Consider the following 23,152-nt stretch of genomic DNA (forward strand, 5'->3'; position numbering starts at 1 on the left):
ACATAGGAAGCTGCCATATACTGAGCCAGACCCTTGGTCCATCTAGCTCAGGATTGTCTACCCAGACTGGCAGCGGCTTCTCCCAAGTTGCAGGCAGGAATCTCTCTCAGGCTTATCTTGGAGATGCTGCCAGGGAGGGAACTTGGGACCTAGATGCTCTTCCCAGAACGGCTCCATCCCCTGAGGGGAAGATCTTCCAGTGCTCACACTTCTAGTCTCCCATTCATATGCAACCAGGGCAATCCCTGCATAGCTAAAAGGGACAAGTCATGCTTGCTACCACAAGGCCAGCTTAGCTAGGAGGAGGAAATCCAGTCCCTAGAAACCCCCACTAAGGCTGGGGAAGACTCATCCGAAACCCTGGAGAACTGCTGCTGCCAGTCAGTGTTGACCCTGCTGAGATACAGCCCATGAGCCTGACTCTGCCGACAGCAAATGCGTCTGTTTCTACGAATCCAGCTAAAGGCTGTGTGAATGTGGGACTTAACTCTGCGGGTGCTTGCAAGCAAGTCACCATCTGTCAGCTTGTTCAAGCAGGTTTGCCATCCTCTGTCCGGTGTGCCTGCCTTCCTTTGACCACCGTCTGCCCGCACGCTCAGTAGCAGAACCCAGTAAACTATCTTTACTCCAAGACCTATTTGGCCATGAAGGAGATGGGGCCAGGGCAGAATTTTGAGATGTTCTCATTGAAGACATACCACCCATTCCGTCATATAGTACAATACAGTGTGTCTCCAAAATGTGGTCTGGGGGAGTTCCCCTCCCCACCCCTGGCAAACCATAGCTCATAACACTGGGAGCTTCATGAGGCAGGGAGTTATACAGCCTTGTGGGGAAAGTACACATTGGAGCAACTGCCACTCCTCTGTCACTGCATATGAATTCTGAACTGCTAGTTACTTTTATTTGATTTAATTTTTTTAAAATTACATTTTTATATCCCACTCTTCCTCCAAGGAGCTCAGAGCAGGATACATGCTTATTTTTTATCCTCATGACAACCCTGTGAGGTCGGTTAGGCTGAGAGAAACGTGATGGGCCCAGAGTTACCCAGCGAGTTTCATGGTTGAATGGGGATTCGAACTCAGGTTGACAGATAACCAAACCATTTGTGCACTGGGGTGTAAAGATTGTAAGAGTCCGCATGGTGCAGTGGTTAGAGCTGGATTAGTAAATGTAAGAAACTGGATTAGAGCTCGATTAGTAGAGCTGGATTAGTAAATGTAAGAAGTTATTTTGGCACAAATTCCGGGACCAATTTCTGTCAGGAAGAAGAAGGTTCTCGGCCCTGTTAAGAGTCTCTGAGTCTCTTTTCCCCTCAGACTTGACAGTCAAGGCGTGAGATGCAGTTTTAGGTTTACTCAGGAGGAGGGTGCTGTAGGGCTGAATAGGTTTCCTCAGGAGGAGGGTGCTGGAGGGTTGCTCAACAACCTCCAGCATGGGGCTCATCCTGTCCCTTGAAAGCAAGTCTGGGAATTTGAATGGTTTGAGACTGTGGAAGAATATTGAAGGAAAAAACCTCCAGGAGGGCCAGGTTTTCTGTCAGGAGGGAGGAAGGAAGGAAGGACAGGCAACCATAACCCTGGTGGTGTCTGTGCCTGCCTGAACCTTGGATGCTCAGCCCTGTGTGGCAGTCTCTTTTCGCCTCAGACTTGACAGTCAAGGCTGAAATGGAGTTTTAGGTTTCCTCAGGAGGAGGGTGCTGGAGGGTTGCTCAACAGCCTCCAGAATGGGGCTCATCTTGTCCCCTGAAAACAAGTCTGGAGATTTGAATCATGGTTTGAGGCTGTGGAAGGATATTGGAGAGAGGGAGGAAAAACCTCCAGGAGGGCCAGTTTCTGTCAGGAGGAAGGAAGGAAGAACTGGCAACAGTAGCAGCCCTGGAGGAGTCTGTGCCTGCCTGAGCCTGGACCCTCCTCACTCAGCTCAGCAGCCCTGTTAAGAGTCTCTGAGTCTCTTTTCCCCTCAGACTTGGCAGTCAAGGGCGAAGAGAGGCAGGTTTAAACCAGGGAAACGTGGCTCAGTCTGTTCCTCTGACAGGAAAATAGAAAAAGGCGGGAGAAGAAGCCATTATTGGGGCGGCTATTCTCAGCCTCAGCCCCCCTCCCCCCACTCGCTTTCCCTCAGCGCCCTTCTTGCTTTTCCCGCTCTCCGCGCGCGGACTTTGGTCGCGGTCGTTGATTGGCTGGCTGCTGGCCACGCGCTCCGGGACTTGACAGCTCTAGCCCGACTTCTTGCCGCTGATTGGCCGGCTGCTGGTCCCGCCCCGCCAACTTGACAGCTCCGGCTTGTTTCCTCGCATTTGAGTTGGAGGCGCCTGGAAGGAGGAGAGAGCTGCAGCCTCGCCTCAGGAGCGGGGCCTAGGCGGGCCGCCCGCCCAAGGCACCGTCTCAATGCATTGACTCTCCACTAGGGGCGTGTTTTGTTTTTTTCTCTTTCTCTCATTTTAGCCCCACAAAACTGCCCTGTGAGGGCGAGAAGCCAGGAAAAAAAGGGGGGGGGATTCCTCTGAGGATTTCAAACCTCCCCCCACACCACACACTCTAAGAGGGGCAACCTCAGTTGGGAGAAAGTGGCTGCTGCCTCAAAAGAGCCTCTTCTTGGTGCTGAAATGGCTATTTTGTAGCCTTCAGATATCCCCACAGTTCTGTGAGGTTCCTCTGGCTGGGAGAGAGTGGCTGCCTCTCAAAAAAGCTTAATTTTCTAGGAGCAATTTACTGCTCTTTAAAGATATCCACAGCCCTGTGAGGCTTCTCTGGGTGGCTGCCTCAAAAGAGCATAAATCTTAAAGGGCAATTCTGTGGCTGGCCTAGGGTGTTTCCAGGGTTTTGTTATGGGTGGCTTCCCCCCCATTATTTCTATATGCTGCTTGCAATATTGTTTAAATACAAACTTAAAATATTGTTTAAAACCAAAATAGGCTTTAAATAGGATAAAATCTAATATGCATAGACTAAAATAGAAAAGAATAGGATAAAATCTAAACAAAGTAAGCTAGTGTATTATAATATAGGATCATTAATTTAATAGGTGAAGTAAACAAAAAAAATAGTGTGAAGCATTATCAAGCAGATTAAATATTTTAGAACAATTAGTGTATTAAAATAATATTCAAGGAAGCATATGGAAAGAAGGGGAAAAGCTTATCAATAATAAAATCCTGAGACCCCAGAAAGCCTAGGACTTCTTCCTCAACAGCAGTCCCTAAAAGAGCTGTGAGGGGCTAGATCCAAGCCAGATTGCCCAGACACCTTGCTCAGAGCAGCCTGCAAGGTAGCTGGAGTGTGGATTTTTCATGTGGACTTAATGTTTTGCTTTGAGTAGTAACCCCTGTTCTAGCCAGAGCATAGCTTTCTCATAATGGACTTTCTCTCGTTGCTCTGTGTAGCCCCTCATTTAGTAGGAGTGTGCCTTTCTCTTTTGGGGCTTCACATTTTTGCTCTGAGAAGCCCTTCATTTAGCTGAACGGAGGCTGCCTCCAATCCTGACTGCATGACTTTGCCCTTCATGCTCTGAGAAGGGGGTGAGGTGGCATCTCTTGACTTGACCAGACAATAATCTTCAGCTTGGTCTGCCCTACCCATGGAAGAAATGAAGGGCAGTGGAAGTGTGGCATCCCTGACCTCTTCAAACAGTGTGGTGTGCTGAGCAGACTCTGCTGGCTGAAAAAATGTGGTGAGTGGACTCTGATCAGGCAAGGAGACAAATCCTGAAGCCATAAGCTTTGAAGTCTCATTCTCCTTGAGTGGAGGCTCTCTTGTGAACAGAGATGGTCCTCAAGAAAGGGGAAATGGGAAAGAGTAAATATCTTGAAACTTATGAAGCTTTTTTCCTCATTTAAAAGGCAAAGTGGAGAAAAGACAGAAGAAAGAACTACAGAAGAAGAAACAATCAGGAAGGAGCAACAGAAGACATGAAAAGTGAAGGGGAGGAGGAGGAGACTAGCATTAAGAAGTGTCACAGAAGAAACGGGCAGGTTCTGCTACTAGAAATTGGTTGGCGTTGTTGATGGTTTTAACTGCCAGTGTTCACTTTGAGTTCTGGCTGATTTATGTGGCTTTCTCATGCTGGACTTAATGTCTGTGCACTGGGTATTTTTATTTTATTTATTTACTTACTTACTTACTCCTAGTCCAGCACTCTAACCACTACACCACGCTGGCACATCTGTGGCTACTCTGTGGATTCAGTGTGGTGTAGTGGTTAGAGTGCTGGACTAGGACCAGGGAGACCCGAGTTCAAATCCCCATTCAGCCATGAGACTTGCTGGGTGACTCTGGGCCAGTCACTTCCCTCTCAGCCTAACCTACTTCACAAGGTTGTTGTGACGAGAAACTGAAGTATGTAGTACACCACTCTGGGTTCCTTGGCGGAAGAGCGGGATATAAATGTAAAAATAATAATAATAATAATAATAATAATAATGTGGGTGGGACCTGGCTTTCTCATGCTGGACTTCATGTCTTTGCACTGAGGAGCCCTTAAAATGGTTAGAGCATGGCTTTCTCAGGATGGTCTTAATGTCAATGCATTGAGGAGCCCCTAATTTGGGTAGGATCTGGCTTTCACATGCTGGAAAAAGCCCTGAAAATGGTTGGAGGATGCACTGAGGAGCCCCTAAGTAAGTTGGCAGTGAAGGTTGGGATGTGGCTTTATATGACTGGACACTATGTCTTTACTCTGAGTATCCCCTAAAATTGTTGGAACATGCCTTCTCAGGCTGGACTTAGTGTCCATGCACAGAGGAACACCAGATTTGGGAGGGGTATGGCTTTTCAGGCTGGACTTCAAGTCTTTTCTCTGAGTAGCCCCTGATTTGGCTGGACGGTGGCCAACTGCAATCATGGCTGCGTGACTTCGCTCTTCATGCTGTGAGTGGTGGTGAAGAGGCATCTCCGACCTGCACAGACCACATTCTTCAGTTGGGTCTGCCCTGCCTGCAGCAGAAGCGAGGGACGGTGGAAGTGCGGCATCCCTGACCTCTTCAAGCAGTGTGGTGTGCGGAGCAGGCTCTGCTGGCTGAAGACACATGGTGAGTGGCCTCTGATCAGGCAAGGAGACACATCCTGAAGCCTTAAGCTTAGAAGTCTCATTCTCCCTGAGTTGAGGCTCTCTGGTGATGGTCATAAGAACAGCCCTGCTGGATCAGGCCCAAGGCAATCTAGTCCAGCATCCTGTTTCACACAGTGGCCCACCAGATGCCTCTGGGGAGCGCATAGGCAAGAGGTATGTGCATGCCCTCTCTCCTACTGTTGTTCCCCTGCAGTTCGTATTGAGAGGCATCATGCCTCTGAGGCTGGAGATAGCCATTGCTAGGCCTGTCCACCGTGAATCTGTCTAAGCCCCCTTTAAAGCCATCCAAGCTGCTGGCCATCGCCACATCCCATGGCAAGGAATGCCATAGATTTATTATGCACTGTGTGAAAAAGTACTTCCTCTGGTCAGTCTTAAATTTCCCAACCTTAGAAACATAGTATATGGCAGTATCCTATGTTCCTGAATCAGACAGTTGGTCTATCTAGCTCAGTATTGTCTTCACAGACTGGCAGCGGCTTCTCCAAGGTGCAGGCAGGAATCTCTCTCAGCCCTATCTTAGAGAAGCCAGGGAGGGAAATTGAAACCTTCTGCTCTTCCCAGAGCAGCTCCAACCCCTCAGGGGAATATCTTGCAGTGCTCACACATCAAATCTTCCATTCATATGCAACCAGGGCAGACCCTGCTTAGCTATTGGGTCAAGTGCTTGCTACCACAAGACCAGCTTTCCTCTCCTTCAGTTTCATGGGATGGCCGCTGGTTCTAGTGTTGTGAGAGAGGGAGAAAAATGTCTCTCTGTCTACCCTCTCCACTCCATGCATAACTTTATATACTTCAATCTTCCCTTAGTTGTCTCTTTTCCAAAGTAGAGAGCCTCAGATGTTGTAGCCTAGACTCATAAGGAAGCTGCTCCAGGCCCCTGATCATCTGGGTTGCCCTCTTCTGCACCTTTTCCAGTTCTACATTGTCCTTTTTTAGATGTGGTGATCAGAATTGTACGCAGTACTCCAGGTGTGGCCTCACCATAGTTTTGTATAAGGGCATTATATTAGCATTTTTATTTTCAATCCCCTTCCTCATGATCCTAGATCAATGGTCCTCAAGAAGCCATTCTAAATAGGGGTAAGAGTAAAGATCTTGAAACTGATGAAGCTTTTTTCTTTTGTTTAAAAGGCAAAGGGTAGAAAAGTCAGAAGAAAGAACTGCAGAAGAAGGGAGAAAAAGAAGCGCAAAGGAGCAACAGAAGATGTGAAAAGTGAAGAGATTGGAGGAGGAGGAGGAGGCTGCTTTTAAAGAAGTTTCACAGAAGAAATGGGCAGATTGTGCTTCCACAAGTCGGCTGGCTTCATTGCTGTCTTTCCCCCCACCATGCATCACTCTGAGTAGAGGCTCATTTACCTGCAGCATGGCTTTCTCATGCTAGATATTATGTGTGCAGAAGATTCCCTAATTTGGCTGGGAGGTGGCTTTTTAAGGCTAGACTTCATGTCTTTGCACTCAGGAGCCCCTAAAATTGTTGCAATGCATCCTTCTTGGCCTGGACTTGGAATATTACTTGGAATATTACTTGCAATAACGAGCCCCTAAGTTGGCTGTGATGGTTGGGATGTGGCTTTATATGACTGGACACTATGTCTTTACTCTGAGTATCCCCTAAAATTGTTGGAACATGCCTTCTCAGGCTGGACTTAGTGTCCATGCACAGAGGAACACCAGATTTGGGAGGGGTATGGCTTTTCAGGCTGGACTTCAAGTCTTTTCTCTGAATAGCCCCTAATTTGGCTGGGTGGTGGCCACCTCCGATCATGGCTGCATGACTTCGCCCTTCATGCTCTGAGTGGTAGTGAAGAGGAATCTCCGACCTGCACAGACCACATTCTTCAGTTGGGTCTGCCCTGCCTGCAGCGGAAGCGAGGGACGGTGGAAGTGCGGCATCCCTGACCTCTTCAAGCAGTGTGCTGTGCTGAGCAGGCTCTGCTGGCTGAAGACACATGGTGAGTGGCCTGTGATCAGGCAAAGAGACACACCCTGAAGCCTTAAGCTTAGAAGACTCATTCTCCCTGAGTTGAGGCTCTCTGGGGATGGTCATAAGAACAGCCCTGCTGGATCAGGCCCAAGGCAATCTAGTCCAGCATCCTGTTTCACACAGTGGCCCACCAGATGCCTCTGGGGAGCGCATAGGCAAGAGGTATGTGCATGCCCTCTCTCCTACTGTTGTTCCCCTGCAGTTCGTATTGAGAGGCATCATGCCTCTGAGGCTGGAGATAGCCATTGCTAGGCCTGTCCACCGTGAATCTGTCTAAGCCCCCTTTAAAGCCATCCAAGCTGCTGGCCATCGCCACATCCCATGGCAAGGAATGCCATAGATTTATTATGCACTGTGTGAAAAAGTTCTTCCTCTGGTCAGTCTTAAATTTCCCAGCCTTCAGTTTCATGGGATGACCGCTGGTTTTGAGTTGTGAGAGAGGGAGAAAAATGTCTCTCTGTCTACCCTCTCCACTCTGTGCATAACCTTATACACCTTGATCTCCCCTTAGTTGCCTCTTTTCCAAAGTAGAGAGCCCTAGATGCGTCTAGCCTTATAAGGAAAGTGTTCCAGGCCCCTGATTGTCTTGGCTGCCCTCTTCCTTGCACTGAGGGGACTGTAATCTGGTGGGGATGTGGCTTTTTCAGGCTAGACTTCATGTCTTTGTACTAAGGAGCTGCTAAAATGTTTGGACCATTGGGTTCTAAGACTGGACAAAATATTCCTGTCACTGAGGAGCCCCTAATGTAGCTAGAAGGTGGCTTTTTCAGGCTGGGCTTTGTGTCTTTGCACGGAGGAGCACCTAAAATTACGGCAACTTCACCTTCTCGACTTAAAATTCCTTGCACTGAGAGGACTGTAATTTGGTGGGAATGTGGCCTTTTCAGGCTAGACTTCATGTCTTTGCACTGAGGAGCCCCTACAATTGATGGACCATTGGTTTCTCAGGCTGGACATAATATCCCTTGCACTGGGGAGCCCCTAATTGGGCTGGGATGTGTGTTTTTCTGGGTGGACTTTATGTCTTTGCACTGATGGGATGGAAGAAGTGTAGCCCCAGACCTGTGCTTGAGCCCCAGACCTGTACTTGAGCTGAAATCACTGAAGATGGGGTGGGTAGCCAGGCTGGATTGAGCCCCAGACCTGTGCTATCCCTTGAACAAAGAAGTCTGCCCAGACAGCCAGAGAAACTGAAGAGGAAGATTCTGAAAGAGAGCCTGGTCAGAACTGAGCAGTGTTAAAAAGCCTGCGGAGTGTTTGTTACCCTGACTTGGTCGGTGAGTATTATTTTGTAGTTTTCTCAGTCGGGACCTGATATTCCTTGAACTGATGATCCCCTGATTTGGCTGGGATGTAGCTTTTTCAGGCTAGACTTCATGTCTTTGCACTGAGGAGCCCCTAAAATTGTTGCAAGGCACCTTCTCGGGCTGGACTAATATTCCTTGCACAAGTAGCCGCTAAAATTGTGGCAGCTTGGCCCTCTCATGCTGGATGTAATATTCCTTACATAAGAAAAGCCCTGCTGCATCAGGCCCAAGGCCCATCTAGTCCAGCATCCTGTTTTGCACAGTGGCCCACCAGATGCTGCTGGAAGCCAGGCAGAAATTGAGGGCATGCCCTCTCTCCTGCTGTTACTCCCCTGCAACTGGCACTCAGAGGCATCCTGCCTTTGAGGCTGGAGGTGGCCTATAGCCCTCCAACTAGTATTCATTGCTAGACCTCTCCTCCATGAGGTTATCCAAACCCCTCTTAAAGCCATCCAGGTTGTTGGCTGTCGCCACATCTTGTGGCAGAGAATTCCACATGTTGATTATGTGTTGTGTGAAAAAGTACTTCCGTTTGTTTGTCCTCGACATCCTGGCAATTAGTTTCATGGGATGACCCCTGGTTCTAGTGTTATGTGACAGGGAGAAGATTTTCTCTCTATCCACTTTCTTCACACCGTGCAGGATTTTATAGACTTCAGTCATGTCTCCCTGCAGTCATCTGTTTACTAAACTAAAGAGCCCAAGGTGGTGTAGCCTTGCCCCCTAAGGAAGGTGCTCTAGGCCCCTGATCATCTTGGTAGCCCTCTTCTGCACCTTTTCCAGTTCTACAATGTCCTTTTTTTTTTAGATGTGGAGACCAGAACTGTTTGCACTACTCCAAGTATGGTCGCACCATAGTTTTGTATAAGGGCATTATAATATTATCCGTTTTACTTTCAGTCCTCTTCCTAATGATCCCTAGCATGGAACTGGCCTTTTGCACAGCTGCCGCACATTGAGTCGACACATTCAAGAGCTGTCCACCATGTCCCCAAGATCCCTCTCCTGGTCAGTTACTGACAGCTCAGATCCCATCAGCATGTGCTTGAAGTTTGGGTTTTTCGTCCCAATGTGCATCACCTTACACTTGCCAACACTGAACTGCTTGTCGCCCATTCACCCAGTTTGGAGAGATCCTTTTGGAGCTCCTCACAATCCGTTTTGGATTTCACTAGCCGGAAGAGTTTGGTATTATCTGGCTGGGAGGTGGCTCTTTCAGGCTGGACTTCATGTCTTTGCACTGAGGAGCCGCTAAGATTATGGCAAAGTGGCCTTCTCAGGCTGGATGTTATATTCCTGTCACTGAGGAACCCCTAATTTGGCTAGGAGGTGGCTCTTTCAGGCTGGACTTCATGTCTTTGCACTGAGGAGCCCCTAAAGTTTTTGTAGCATTGCGTTCTCAGGTTGAACATAGTATTCCTTGCACTGAGGAGCCTGTAATTTGGCTGGGAGGTGGCTTTTTCAGGCTGGACTTCATGTCTTTGCACTGAGGAGCCCCTAAAATTGTGGCAACCTGTCCTTCTCAGGCTGGATGTAATATTCCTTGCGATGAGGAGGCCCTTATTTGGCAGGGATATGGCTTTTTCAGGGTGGACTTCATATCTTTGAGCGGATGGGATGGAAGACGTGTATGTATTGGGGGTGTTTGAGAGGGATAAAAGGAGCTGGAGACCAGTTGAGTCAGGCTGAGAGAGTCTGCAGAAGAAGAGCTGAGAAAAGGCGACTGGAGAGAGAAACCTGGGAAGAAGAGCTGGCAAAAGAAAGCTGGGAGAGAACGAAGGAAACGGACAACTGGTGGTTGCTGGAGACTGCTGGAGTTGCCCAGCTAGCAAGACAGGACTTTGAGGCTTTGAGCCAGGCTGGATTGAGCCCCAGACTTGTGCTTGAGCTGCATTCACTGAAGATGGGGTGGGTAGCCAGGCTGGATTGAGCCCCAGACCTGTGCTTGAGCTGAAATCACTGAAGATGGGGTGGGTAGCCAGGCTGGATTGAGCCCCAGACCTGTGCTTGAGCTGAAATCACTGAAGATGGGGTGGGTAGCCAGGCTGGATTGAGCCCCAGACCTGTGCTATCCCTTGAACAAAGAAGTCTGCTCAGACAGCCAGAGAAAGAGAAGAGGAAGATTCTGAAAGAGAGCCTGGTCAGAACTGTGCAGTGTTAAAAAGCCTACACACTGACTTGCTCGGTGAGTATTATTTTGTGGTTTTCTGAGTCGGTACCTGATAATCCTTGAACTGACAATCCCCTGCTTTGGCTGGGATGTAGCTTTTTCAGGCTAGACTTCATGTCTTTGCACTGAGGAGCCCCTAAAATTTTTGCAATGCACCCTTCTCGGGCTGGACTAATATTCCTTGCACAAGTAGCCGCTAAAATTGTGGCAGCTTGGCCCTCTCACGCTGGATGTAATATTCCTTACATAAGAAAAGCCCTGCTGCATCAGGCCCAAGGCCCATCTAGTCCAGCATCCTGTTTTGCACAGTGGCCCACCAGATGCTGCTGGAAGCCAGGCAGAAATTGAGGGCATGCCCTCTCTCCTGCTTTTACTCCCCTGCAACTGACACTCAGAGGCATCCTGCCTTTGAGGCTGGAGGTGGCCTATAGCCCTCCAACTAGTATTCATTGCTAGACCTCTCCTCCATGAGGTTATCCAAACCCCTCTTAAAGCCATCCAGGTTGTTGGCTGTCGCCACATCTTGTGGCAGAGAATTCCACATGTTGATTATGTGTTGTGTGAAAAAGTACTTCCGTTTGTTGGTCCTCGACCTCCTGGCAATCAGTTTCATGGGATGACCCCTGTTTCTAGTGTTATGTGACAGGGAGAAGATTTTCTCTCTATCCACTTTCTTCACACCGTGCAGGATTTTATAGACCTCAGTCATGTCTCCCTGCAGTCGTCTGTTTACTAAACTAAAGAGCCCAAGGTGGTGTAGCCTTGCCCCCTAAGGAAGGTGCTCTAGGCCCCTGATCATCTTGGTAGCCCTCTTCTGCACCTTTTCCAGTTCTACAATGTCCTTTTTTTTTAGACGTGGTGACCAGAACTGTTTGCACTACACCAAGTGTGGTCGCACCATAGTTTTGTTTAAGGGCATTATAATATTAGCCATTTTACTTTCCCCTTCCAAATGATCTCTAGCATGGAACTGGCCTTTTGCACAGCTGCCGCACATTGAGTCGACACATTTAAGAGCTGTCCACCATGTCCCCAAGATCCCTCTCCTGGTCAGTTACTGACAGCTCAGATCCCATCAGCATGTGCTTGAAGTTTGGGTTTTTCGTCCCAATGTGCATCACCTTACACTTGCCAACACTGAACTGCTTGTCGCCCATTCACCCAGTTTGGAGAGATCCTTTTGGAGCTCCTCACAATCCGTTTTGGATTTCACTAGCCGGAAGAGTTTGGTATTATCTGGCTGGGAGGTGGCTCTTTCAGGCTGGACTTCATGTCTTTGCACTGAGGAGCCCCTAAAGTTTTTGTAGCATTGTGTTCTCAGGTTGAACATAGTACTCCTTGCACTGAGGAGCCTGTAATTTGGCTGGGAGGTGGCTTTTTCAGGCTGGACTTCATGTCTTTGCACTGAGGAGCCCCTAAAATTGTGGCAACCTGTCCTTCTCAGGCTGGATGTAATATTCCTTGCGATGAGGAGGCCCTTATTTGGCAGGGATGTGGCTTTTTCAGGCTAGACTTCATGTCTTTGCACTGAGGAGCCCCTACTATTGTGGCAACTCCGACTTATCAGGTAGACTTAATATTCCTTGCACTGAGGAGCCTGTAATTTGGCTGGGAGGTGGTTTTTTCAGGCTGGACTTCATGTCTTTGCACTGAGGAGCCCCTACTATTGTGGCAACTCCGACTTATCAGGTAGACTTAATATTCCTTGCACTGAGGAGCCTGTAATTTGGCTGGGAGGTAGCTTTTTCAGGCTGGACTTCATGTCTTTGCACTGAGGAGCCCCTACTATTGTGGCAACTCCGACTTATCAGGTAGACTTAATATTCCTTGCACTGGGGAGCCTGTAATTTGGCTGGGAGGTGGCTTTTTCAGGCTGGACTTCATGTCTTTGCACTGAGGAGCCCCTAGAATTGATGGACCATTGGGTTCTCAGGATGGACGTAATATCCCTTGCACTGGGGAGCCCCTAGTTTGGCTGGGATGTGGTTTTTCTGGGTGGACTTCATGTCTTTGCACTGAGGAGCCCCTACTATTGTGGCAACTCCGACTTATCAGGTAGACTTAATATTCCTTGCACTGAGGAGCCTGTAATTTGGCTGGGAGGTAGCTTTTTCAGGCTGGACTTCATGTCTTTGCACTGAGGAGCCCCTACTATTGTGGCAACTCCGACTTATCAGGTAGACTTAATATTCCTTGCACTGGGGAGCCTGTAATTTGGCTGGGAGGTGGCTTTTTCAGGCTGGACTTCATGTCTTTGCACTGAGGAGCCCCTAGAATTGATGGACCATTGGGTTCTCAGGATGGACGTAATATCCCTTGCACTGGGGAGCCCCTAGTTTGGCTGGGATGTGGTTTTTCTGGGTGGACTTCATGTCTTTGAGCTGATGCGATGGAAGAAGTGTATATACTGGGGATGTTTGAGGGGGATAAAAAGAGCTGGAGTCCAGTTGAGTCAGGCTGAGAGAGTCTGCAGAAGAAGAGCTGAGAAAAGGCGACTGGAGAGAGAAACCTGGGAAGAAGAGCTGGCAAAAGAAAGCTGGGAGATAATGAAGGAAGCGGACAACTGGTGGTTGCTGGAGACTGCTGGAGTTGCCCAGCTATCAAGACAGGACTTTGAGACTTTGAGCCAGGCTTGATTGAGCCCCAGACCTGCGCTTGAGCTGAAATCACTGAAGATGGGGTGGGTAGCCAGGCTGGATTGAGCCCCAGACCTGTACTTGAGCTGAAATCACTGAAGATGGGGTGGGTAGCCAGGCTGGATTGAGCCCCAGACCTGTGCTTGAGCTGAAATCACTGAAGATGGGGGAGTAGCCAGGCTGGATTGAGCCCCAGACCTGTGCTATCCCTTGAACAAAGAAGTCTGCCCAGACAGCCAGAGAAAGAGAAGAGGAAGATTCTGAAAGAGAGCCTGGTCAGAACTGAGCAGTGTTAAAAAGCCTACACACTGACTTGCTCGGTGAGTATTATTTTGTGGTTTTCTCAGTCAGTACCTGATAATCCTTGAACTGACAATCCCCTGCTTTGGCTGGGATGTAGCTTTTTCAGGCTAGACTTCATGTCTTTGTACTGAGGAGCCCCTAAAATTTTTGCAATGCACCCTTCTCGGGCTGGACTAGGAGCCGCTAAGATTATGGCAAAGTGGCCTTCTCAGGCTGGATGTTATATTCCTGTCACTGAGGAACCCCTAATTTGGCTAGGAGGTGGCTCTTTCAGGCTGGACTTCATGTCTTTGCACTGAGGAGCCCCTACTATTGTGGCAACTCCGACTTATCAGGTAGACTTAATATTCCTTGCACTGAGGAGCCTGTAATTTGGCTGGGAGGTGGCTTTTTCAGGCTGGATTTCATGTCTTTGCACTGAGGAGCCCCTAAAATTGTGGCAACCTGTCCTTCTCAGGCTGGATGTAATATTCCTTGCGATGAGGAGGCCCTTATTTGGCAGGGATGTGGCTTTTTCAGGGTGGACTTCATGTCTTTGCACTGAGGAGCCCCTAGAATAGATGGACCATTGGGTTCTCAGGATGGACATAATATCCCTTGCACTGGGGAGCCCCTAGTTTGGCTGGGATGTGGTTTTTCTGGGTGGACTTCATGTCTTTGAGCTGATGGGATGGAAGAAGTGTATATACTGGGGATGTTTGAGGGGGATAAAAAGAGCTGGAGTCCAGTTGAGTCAGGCTGAGAGAGTCTGCAGAAGAAGAGCTGAGAAAAGGCGACTGGAGAGAGAAACCTGGGAAGAAGAGCTGGCAAAAGAAAGCTGGGAGAGAACGAAGGAAACGGACAACTGGTGGTTGCTGGAGACTGCTGGAGTTGCCCAGCTAGCAAGACAGGACTTTGAGACTTTGAGCCAGGCTGGATTGAGCCCCAGACCTGTGCTTGAGCTGCATTCACTGAAGATGGGGTGGGTAGCCAGGCTGGATTGAGCCCCAGACCTGTGCTTGAGCTGAAATCACTGAAGATGGGGTGGGTAGCCAGGCTGGATTGAGCCCCAGACCTGCGCTTGAGCTGAAATCACTGAAGATTGGCGGAGTAGCAAGGCTGGATTGAGCCCCAGACCTGTGCTTGAGCTGCATTCACTGAAGATGGGGTGGGTAGCCAGGCTGGATTGAGCCCCAGACCTGTGCTTGAGCTGAAATCACTGAAGCTGGGGTGGGTAGCCAGGCTGGATTGAGCCCCAGACCTGCGCTTGAGCTGAAATCACTGAAGATTGGCGGAGTAGCAAGGCTGGATTGAGCCCCAGACCTGTGCTTGAGCTGCATTCACTGAAGATGGGGTGGGTAGCCAGGCTGGATTGAGCCCCAGACCTGTGCTTGAGCTGAAATCACTGAAGATGGGGTGGGTAGCCAGGATGGATTGAGCCCCAGACCTGCGCTTGAGCTGAAATCACTGAAGATTGGCGGAGTAGCGAGGCTGGATTGAGCCCCAGACCTGTGCTATCCCTTGAACAAAGAAGTCTGCCCAGACAGCCAGAGAAAGAGAAGAGGAAGATTCTGAAAGAGAGCCTGGTCAGAACTGTGCAGTGTTAAAAAGCCTACAGAGTGTTTGTTACCCTGACTTGGTCGGCGAGTATTATTTTGTAGTTTTCTCAGTCGGGACCTGATATTCCTTGAACTGATGATCCCCTGATTTGGCTGGGATGTAGCTTTTTCAGGCTAGACTTCATGTCTTTGCACTGAGGAGCCCCTACTATTGTGGCAACTCCGACTTATCAGGTAGACTTAATATTCCTTGCACTGAGGAGCCTGTAATTTGGCTGGGAGGTGGCTTTTTCAGGCTGGACTTCATGTCTTTGCACTGAGGAGCCCCTACTATTGTGGCAACTCCGACTTATCAGGTAGACTTAATATTCCTTGCACTGAGGAGCCTGTAATTTGGCTGGGAGGTGGCTTTTTCAGGCTGGACTTCATGTCTTTGCATTGAGGAGCCCCTACTATTGTGGCAACTCCGACTTATCAGGTAGACTTAATATTCCTTGCACTGAGGAGCCTGTAATTTGGCTGGGAGGTAGCTTTTTCAGGCTAGACTTCATGTCTTTGCACTGAGGAGCCCCTACTATTGTGGCAACTCCGACTTATCAGGTAGACTTAATATTCCTTGCACTGAGGGGACTGTAATTTGGCTGGGAGGTGGCTTTTTCAGGCTGGACTTCATGTCTTTGCACTGAGGAGCCCCTACTATTGTGGCAACTCCGACTTATCAGGTAGACTTAATATTCCTTGCACTGAGGAGCCTGTAATTTGGCTGGGAGGTAGCTTTTTCAGGCTGGACTTCATGTCTTTGCACTGAGGAGCCCCTACTATTGTGGCAACTCCGACTTATCAGGTAGACTTAATATTCCTTGCACTGAGGAGCCTGTAATTTGGCTGGGAGGTGGCTTTTTCAGGCTGGACTTCATGTCTTTGCACTGAGGAGCCGCTAAGATTATGGCAAAGTGGCCTTCTCAGGCTGGATGTTATATTTCTGTCACTGAGGAACCCCTAATTTGGCTAGGAGGTGGCTCTTTCAGGCTGGACTTCATGTCTTTGCACTGAAGAGCCCCTAAAGTTTTTGTAGCATTGTGTTCTCAGGTTGAACATAGTATTCCTTGCACTGAGGAGCCTGTAATTTGGCTGGGAGGTGGCTTTTTCAGGCTAGACTTCATGTCTTTGCACTGAGGAGCCCCTAGAATTGATGGACCATTGGGTTCTCAGGATGGACGTAATATCCCTTGCACTGGGGAGCCCCTAGTTTGGCTGGGATGTGGTTTTTCTGGGTGGACTTCATGTCTTTGAGCTGATGCGATGGAAGAAGTGTATATACTGGGGATGTTTGAGGGGGATAAAAAGAGCTGGAGTCCAGTTGAGTCAGGCTGAGAGAGTCTGCAGAAGAAGAGCTGAGAAAAGGCGACTGGAGAGAGAAACCTGGGAAGAAGAGCTGGCAAAAGAAAGCTGGGAGATAATGAAGGAAGCGGACAACTGGTGGTTGCTGGAGACTGCTGGAGTTGCCCAGCTAGCAAGACAGGACTTTGAGACTTTGAGCCAGGCTGGATTGAGCCCCAGACCTGCGCTTGAGCTGAAATCACTGAAGATGGGGTGGGTAGCCAGGCTGGATTGAGCCCCAGACCTGTACTTGAGCTGAAATCACTGAAGATGGGGTGGGTAGCCAGGCTGGATTGAGCCCCAGACCTGTGCTTGAGCTGAAATCACTGAAGATGGGGGAGTAGCCAGGCTGGATTGAGCCCCGGACCTGTGCTATCCCTTGAACAAAGAAGTCTGCCCAGACAGCCAGAGAAAGAGAAGAGGAAGATTCTGAAAGAGAGCCTGGTCAGAACTGTGCAGTGTTAAAAAGCCTACACACTGACTTGCTCGGTGAGTATTATTTTGTGGTTTTCTGAGTCGGTACCTGATAATCCTTGAACTGACAATCCCCTGCTTTGGCTGGGATGTAGCTTTTTCAGGCTAGACTTCATGTCTTTGCACTGAGGAGCCCCTAAAATTTTTGCAATGCACCCTTCTCGGGCTGGACTAATATTCCTTGCACAAGTAGCCGCTAAAATTGTGGCAGCTTGGCCCTCTCACGCTGGATGTAATATTCCTTACATAAGAAAAGCCCTGCTGCATCAGGCCCAAGGCCCATCTAGTCCAGCATCCTGTTTTGCACAGTGGCCCACCAGATGCTGCTGGAAGCCAGGCAGAAATTGAGGGCATGCCCTCTCTCCTGCTTTTACTCCCCTGCAACTGACACTCAGAGGCATCCTGCCTTTGAGGCTGGAGGTGGCCTATAGCCCTCCAACTAGTATTCATTGCTAGACCTCTCCTCCATGAGGATATCCAAACCCCTCTTAAAGCCATCCAGGTTGTTGGCTGTCGCCACATCTTGTGGCAGAGAATTCCACATGTTGATTATGTGTTGTGTGAAAAAGTACTTCCGTTTGTTTGTCCTCGACATCCTGGCAATTAGTTTCATGGGATGACCCCTGGTTCTAGTGTTATGTGACAGGGAGAAGATTTTCTCTCTATCCACTTTCTTCACACCGTGCAGGATTTTATAGACCTCAGTCATGTCTCCCTGCAGTCATCTGTTTACTAAACTAAAGAGCCCAAGGTGGTGTAGCCTTGCCCCCTAAGGAAGGTGCTCTAGGCCCCTGATCATCTTGGTAGCCCTCTTCTGCACCTTTTCCAGTTCTACAATGTCCTTTTTTTTTTTAGATGTGGAGACCAGAACTGTTTGCACTACTCCAAGTATGGTCGCACCATAGTTTTGTATAAGGGCATTATAATATTAGCCGTTTTACTTTCAGTCCTCTTCCTAATGATCCCTAGCATGGAACTGGCCTTTTGCACAGCTGCCGCACATTGAGTCGACACATTCAAGAGCTGTCTACCATGTCCCCAAGATCCCTCTCCTGGTCAGTTACTGACAGCTCAGATCCCATCAGCATGTGCTTGAAGTTTGGGTTTTTCGTCCCAATGTGCATCACCTTACACTTGCCAACACTGAACTGCTTGTCGCCCATTCACCCAGTTTGGAGAGATCCTTTTGGAGCTCCTCACAATCCGTTTTGGATTTCACTAGCCGGAAGAGTTTGGTATTATCTGGCTGGGAGGTAGCTTTTTCAGGCTGGACTTCATGTCTTTGCACTGAGGAGCCGCTAAGATTATGGCAAAGTGGCCTTCTCAGGCTGGATGTTATATTCCTGTCACTGAGGAACCCCTAATTTGGCTAGGAGGTGGCTCTTTCAGGCTGGACTTCATGTCTTTGCACTGAGGAGCCCCTACTATTGTGGCAACTCCGACTTATCAGGTAGACTTAATATTCCTTGCACTGAGGAGCCTGTAATTTGGCTGGGAGGGGGCTTTTTCAGGCTGGACTTCATGTCTTTGCACTGAGGAGCCGCTAAGATTATGGCAAAGTGGCCTTCTCAGGCTGGATGTTATATTCCTATCACTGAGGAACCCCTAATTTGGCTAGGAGGTGGCTCTTTCAGGCTGGACTTCATGTCTTTGCACTGAGGAACCCCTACTATTGTGGCAACTCCGACTTATCAGGTAGACTTAATATTCCTTGCACTGAGGAGCCTGTAATTTGGCTGGGAGGGGGCTTTTTCAGGCTGGACTTCATGTCTTTGCACTGAGGAGCCCCTAGAATAGATGGACCATTGGGTTCTCAGGATGGACATAATATCCCTTGCACTGGGGAGCCCCTAGTTTGGCTGGGATGTGGTTTTTCTGGGTGGACTTCATGTCTTTGAGCTGATGGGATGGAAGAAGTGTATATACTGGGGATGTTTGAGGGGGATAAAAAGAGCTGGAGTCCAGTTGAGTCAGGCTGAGAGAGTCTGCAGAAGAAGAGCTGAGAAAAGGCGACTGGAGAGAGAAGCCTGGGAAGAAGAGCTGGCAAAAGAAAGCTGGGAGAGAACGAAGGAAACGGACAACTGGTGGTTGCTGGAGACTGCTGGAGTTGCCCAGCTAGCAAGACAGGACTTTGAGACTTTGAGCCAGGCTGGATTGAGCCCCAGACCTGTGCTTGAGCTGCATTCACTGAAGATGGGGTGGGTAGCCAGGCTGGATTGAGCCCCAGACCTGTGCTTGAGCTGAAATCACTGACGATGGGGTGGGTAGCCAGGCTGGATTGAGCCCCAGACCTGCGCTTGAGCTGAAATCACTGAAGATTGGCGGAGTAGCAAGGCTGGATTGAGCCCCAGACCTGTGCTTGAGCTGCATTCACTGAAGATGGGGTGGGTAGCCAGGCTGGATTGAGCCCCAGACCTGTGCTTGAGCTGAAATCACTGAAGATTGGCGGAGTAGCGAGGCTAGATTGAGCCCCAGACCTGTGCTATCCCTTGAACAAAGAAGTCTGGCCAGACAGCCAGAGAAAGAGAAGCGGACGATTCTGAAAGAGAGCCTGGTCAGAACTGTGCAGTGTTAAAAAGCCTACAGAGTGTTTGTTACCCTGACTTGGTCGGTGAGTATTATTTTGTAGTTTTCTCAGTCGGGACCTGATATTCCTTGAACTGATGATCCCCTGATTTTGCTGGGATGTAGCTTTTTCAGGCTAGACTTCATGTCTTTGCACTGAGGAGCCCCTACAAGTTTTGGACCATTGCGTTCTCAGGAAGGACATAATATTCCTTGCACTGAGGTGTCCCTGATTTGGCTGGGAGTTGGCTCTTTCAGGCTAGACTTCATGTCTTTGCACTGAGGAGCCCCTAAAATGGTTGGATCGTGGCCTTCTCAGGCTGGACTTAATGTCCCGTGTGCACGGAGTAGCCCCTGTTTTGGGTGGGGCGTGGCCTTCTCATGCTGGCCTTTGCCTGCCCTCTAAGGAGCCTTTCATTTAGCTGGGGGGTGGCTGCTCTAATCCTGGATGTGACACTTTCCTCTTCTTGTTCTGAGTGGTGTTGAAGTGGGACCTCTGCCCTGCCTTGGCCATATTCTTCTGTTTGGTCTCCCCTGTCCATGGGGGAAGCGAGCGACAGCGGAAGTGCGGCCTCCCTGACCCCTCCAGGCCAACTCGTGTGCTGAGCAGGTTCTGCCCAATGAAGTCACACAGTGAGTGGACTCTGTTCTGGCAAGGAGACATTTCCATAAACTAAGCTTCAAATTCCCCTCTCCTTAGGTTGCGGCTCTATGGTGAACAGAGATGTTCTTAAGAAACCATTCTGCCTTGTCAACGTGGGGTCGGGTGAAGGAGGCCAGTTGGACTGCAAAGCAGAAAAGCATTGAATCCCTGGCACGTATGAGGCTTCTCTTCTTCGCTTGGAAGGTAATGAAGAAAAGAGCAGGAAGAGAAAAATCAGCAGGGAAGAGCAACTGGAGACTTGAAGAGTGGAGACGCTGGAGGAGGAAAAAGAGAGTGGCTTTAAAGAAGCAGCACAAGCAACAGGCAGAAACTCCTTCCACAAGTGGGTGAGTGAGATGCTGGCTTTCTTTCCACCATGTAAGACTGAGAAGCCCCTAATTTAGCAGTTAGCAGCCCTTCAAATAGTCGGGGCATGGCTTTCTTATCCCAGACTTCACACCACCTCCGTTTGGGGAGGAGACAAGGAGGACTGAAGAGGGAAAAGGTAAAGATCCTAGAACTTACGGGTGGTTGTTTTCCTTTCCTTTGTTTAGAAGAGAACGAAGAAAAGACAGAAGAAACCGCTGCAGAGGAAGGGAGAAAAGCAAGCAGAAAGGAGCAGCAGGAGATGTTGGAGGAGAAGGAAAGAGAGGAGAAGACAGCCTTGAAAGAAGCTTCACAGAAGAAACGGACGGGTTGTGCTTCCACCAGTCGACTGGCTTCTTTGCTGGCTTTCTCTCTGCTGCGGACTGCTCTGTGTGTAGCCCCTGAGGAAGCTGCAGCGTGGATGGACTTGTGGGGGTTCAGGTTTTATTATTGTTGACCTATTTCTTCTCATTATTGCTCTATGCAACCTTCAATATTTTTTAATACAAAGTTTGATTTATTCCATTTTTAAGTCACAACAAAAATAGGAATTAAAATAATAGGAAATAAAATAGGAATTAAATAGGAATTAAAATAGGAGATAAAATAAAATAGGCAATAAAATATTAGGAGATAAAATAAAATAGGCAACAAAATATTAGGAGATAAATGGGCTATAACTGATTGACCAGAAAAAGTGAGCAGAAAATTAGTATGAAATATTCTCAAATCACTTTAGATCATGTTGGAAGGTCAATTTTTGTATTAAAATAATAATTGAGCAAGCATACAGAGGCGAGGAAACAAATTATGTCAACAGTAATATACTCCTGGACACTCCAAAGGCCGCCCCACGTATTGCTCAGAGCATCCCCGAAGAGATCTGGAGAGCGGCTCCCTCTGAGCCTCTGCTGGCTGAGGATGCACCACGAGGCGGCTTTGGCGGCTTTGGTCAGGTAAGGAAACATGTCCTGCAGGCAGAAGTTCTCTGTCTTGTTCCAGTTCGGGGCTGAGGTGGGGGGTCCTTCAGTCTGGGGCCAGGTATCAAGGCCCAGGACTGAGTCTGCTGTGGGTCCTGCCTCCTCAGAGTCAAACCCGAGACACTATTGTGTGTCTGGTTATGGCCACCTTTTGCTGGTTTCTGGCTAACTGAGCAAAGAGGCACCTTTTCAAGTGGTGATTCTTTTATATTTAGCAGGGGGAGAGCAGCTGGCCCTATCCATCCCCAGCACAGCAGCCTTCCAGTGGCTGCTGCTGGTGTCTACCTTGTGTTTCTGTTTAGATTGTGAGCCCTTCGGGGACAGGAGGCCATCCTATTTATGTGTTCTTTATTTTTCTATGTAAACCGTGTATATACATATTCATAGTAGTAGACTTCACTTCTCTGCCTCCTGGTGCTCCCAGGAGCCCTGTGAGGTAGGCAGCCTATGCTGCAAGACCATGGTAGGCCTTCAGCCTTGATGCTTGTGGTGGCGTGTTAACCTTCCAAGGGAGCAGTGGCAGATTAGGCAGGCAGATGTTGGCTGTCTCAAGAGGGCATCAGGACTGAGTTCAGGTCTGGAACTATTTTTACCTTCCCGACAGGCCTTTGAGGCAGGCGAGGCTGGGAGAGAGGGCCTGGCTTGAGGCTTTCCTGGCCTTCAGCCATCCTGTCCTCCCAGGCAGTCTTGTTCTCTTTCTGTGTTTGTGCTGCAGCTACACACTGTTTAGGAAACGTACCACCATCTTGTGGTCCCTGTTCATACAACACCTCCAGTCGCCTTTAAGAGGTTCTCATCTTGATCTCTGTCAGTGGCTCTATGGAGAGACTTGTCTTTCCTCGGTTAGATGAGCCAGTGTGGTGTAGTGGTTAGAGTGCTGGACTAGGGCCGGGGAGACCCGAGTTCCAGTCCCCATTCAGCCTCATGATGCTTGCTGGGTGACTCTGGGCCAGTCACTTCTCTCTCAGCCTCACCTACTTCACAGGGAGAGGAGGAACTTAGGTATGTAGTACACCGCTCTGGGCTCCCTGGAGGATGAGCAGGATATAAATTGTAAAAAACAAAAAATAAAAATATTAGTCTGGTTTTTGTCTGCTCTCTGGCCATATAGACCTGCTCTGTATCGAACTGTGTGTTGTTGCTTTTATTCACAGCATTCCTACTTCTCGTCCGACGACTGTTCAGCACATCTGGAAAGGTTTACCATACAAGGCTACCAAAAGACAAAATGTGTGTCCCCTTGAACCAATCTGGAAATAATTTCTAGGTGAGTGAAATGCCTCCGTATCATTACTAAACTTGCTTTAATCTTTAAAAAATATTTACTTTCTCTCCTTAACGTGGCTAAGTAATGGACACAAGTCTTAATGTGTTGGTATTCCAAAAGAGAAGTGAAGAGTAAAACGTGCCCCCAGTTCTCAAGCCTGCAGGCCTTAGGAACAGCAGAAAGGACCTCTGAGCATGTGCAGAAGAAATGCCATCTATGTGGCTGGAGTGTTTTTTCTGTGCTGCCTTTTTAAGCACATTTCTTAAGGCAGTTCACAAGTAGGGCATAAAAACAATGAACCCACTTCAGCAGTATTAGCAGCTAGAGGCCGCCTTCTGGAGCACCTCCCATGAGACACCCCACCACCACCGCCCCCACCTCTCAGTTGCTTCAGATCCCTCCACAAGACCCCCTTTCCATGAAATGTTGGCCCAGCTCCTTAGTCCCCAGAGCACCCTCTCCC

At 48.8% G+C, this 23,152-nt stretch overlaps 1 long non-coding RNA gene across 7 annotated transcripts in view; it reads left to right on the forward strand.

Moving 5' to 3' along the window:
- Window positions 1-2,265: 2,265 nt before the first annotated feature.
- LOC128337633 (uncharacterized) overlaps window positions 2,266-23,152 on the forward strand; it is a 79,873-nt gene continuing 58,986 nt past the window's right edge. Inside the window, exons 1-6 of one of the 7 annotated variants that reach the window (XR_008312343.1) lie at window positions 2,266-3,675; window positions 3,845-5,032; window positions 6,208-19,479; window positions 20,134-20,423; window positions 20,631-21,398; window positions 22,577-22,689. This is a non-coding gene — a long non-coding RNA (uncharacterized LOC128337633). Of the gene's footprint in view, window positions 3,676-3,844; window positions 5,033-6,207; window positions 20,424-20,630; window positions 21,399-22,576; window positions 22,690-23,152 lie in introns of all 7 variants that reach the window. The other 6 variants (XR_008312344.1, XR_008312346.1, XR_008312341.1 and 3 more) reach the window with 6 other exon arrangements.

Source organism: Hemicordylus capensis, chromosome 14, assembly GCF_027244095.1.
Source record: "Hemicordylus capensis ecotype Gifberg chromosome 14, rHemCap1.1.pri, whole genome shotgun sequence".
Taxonomy (NCBI): domain Eukaryota; kingdom Metazoa; phylum Chordata; class Lepidosauria; order Squamata; family Cordylidae; genus Hemicordylus; species Hemicordylus capensis.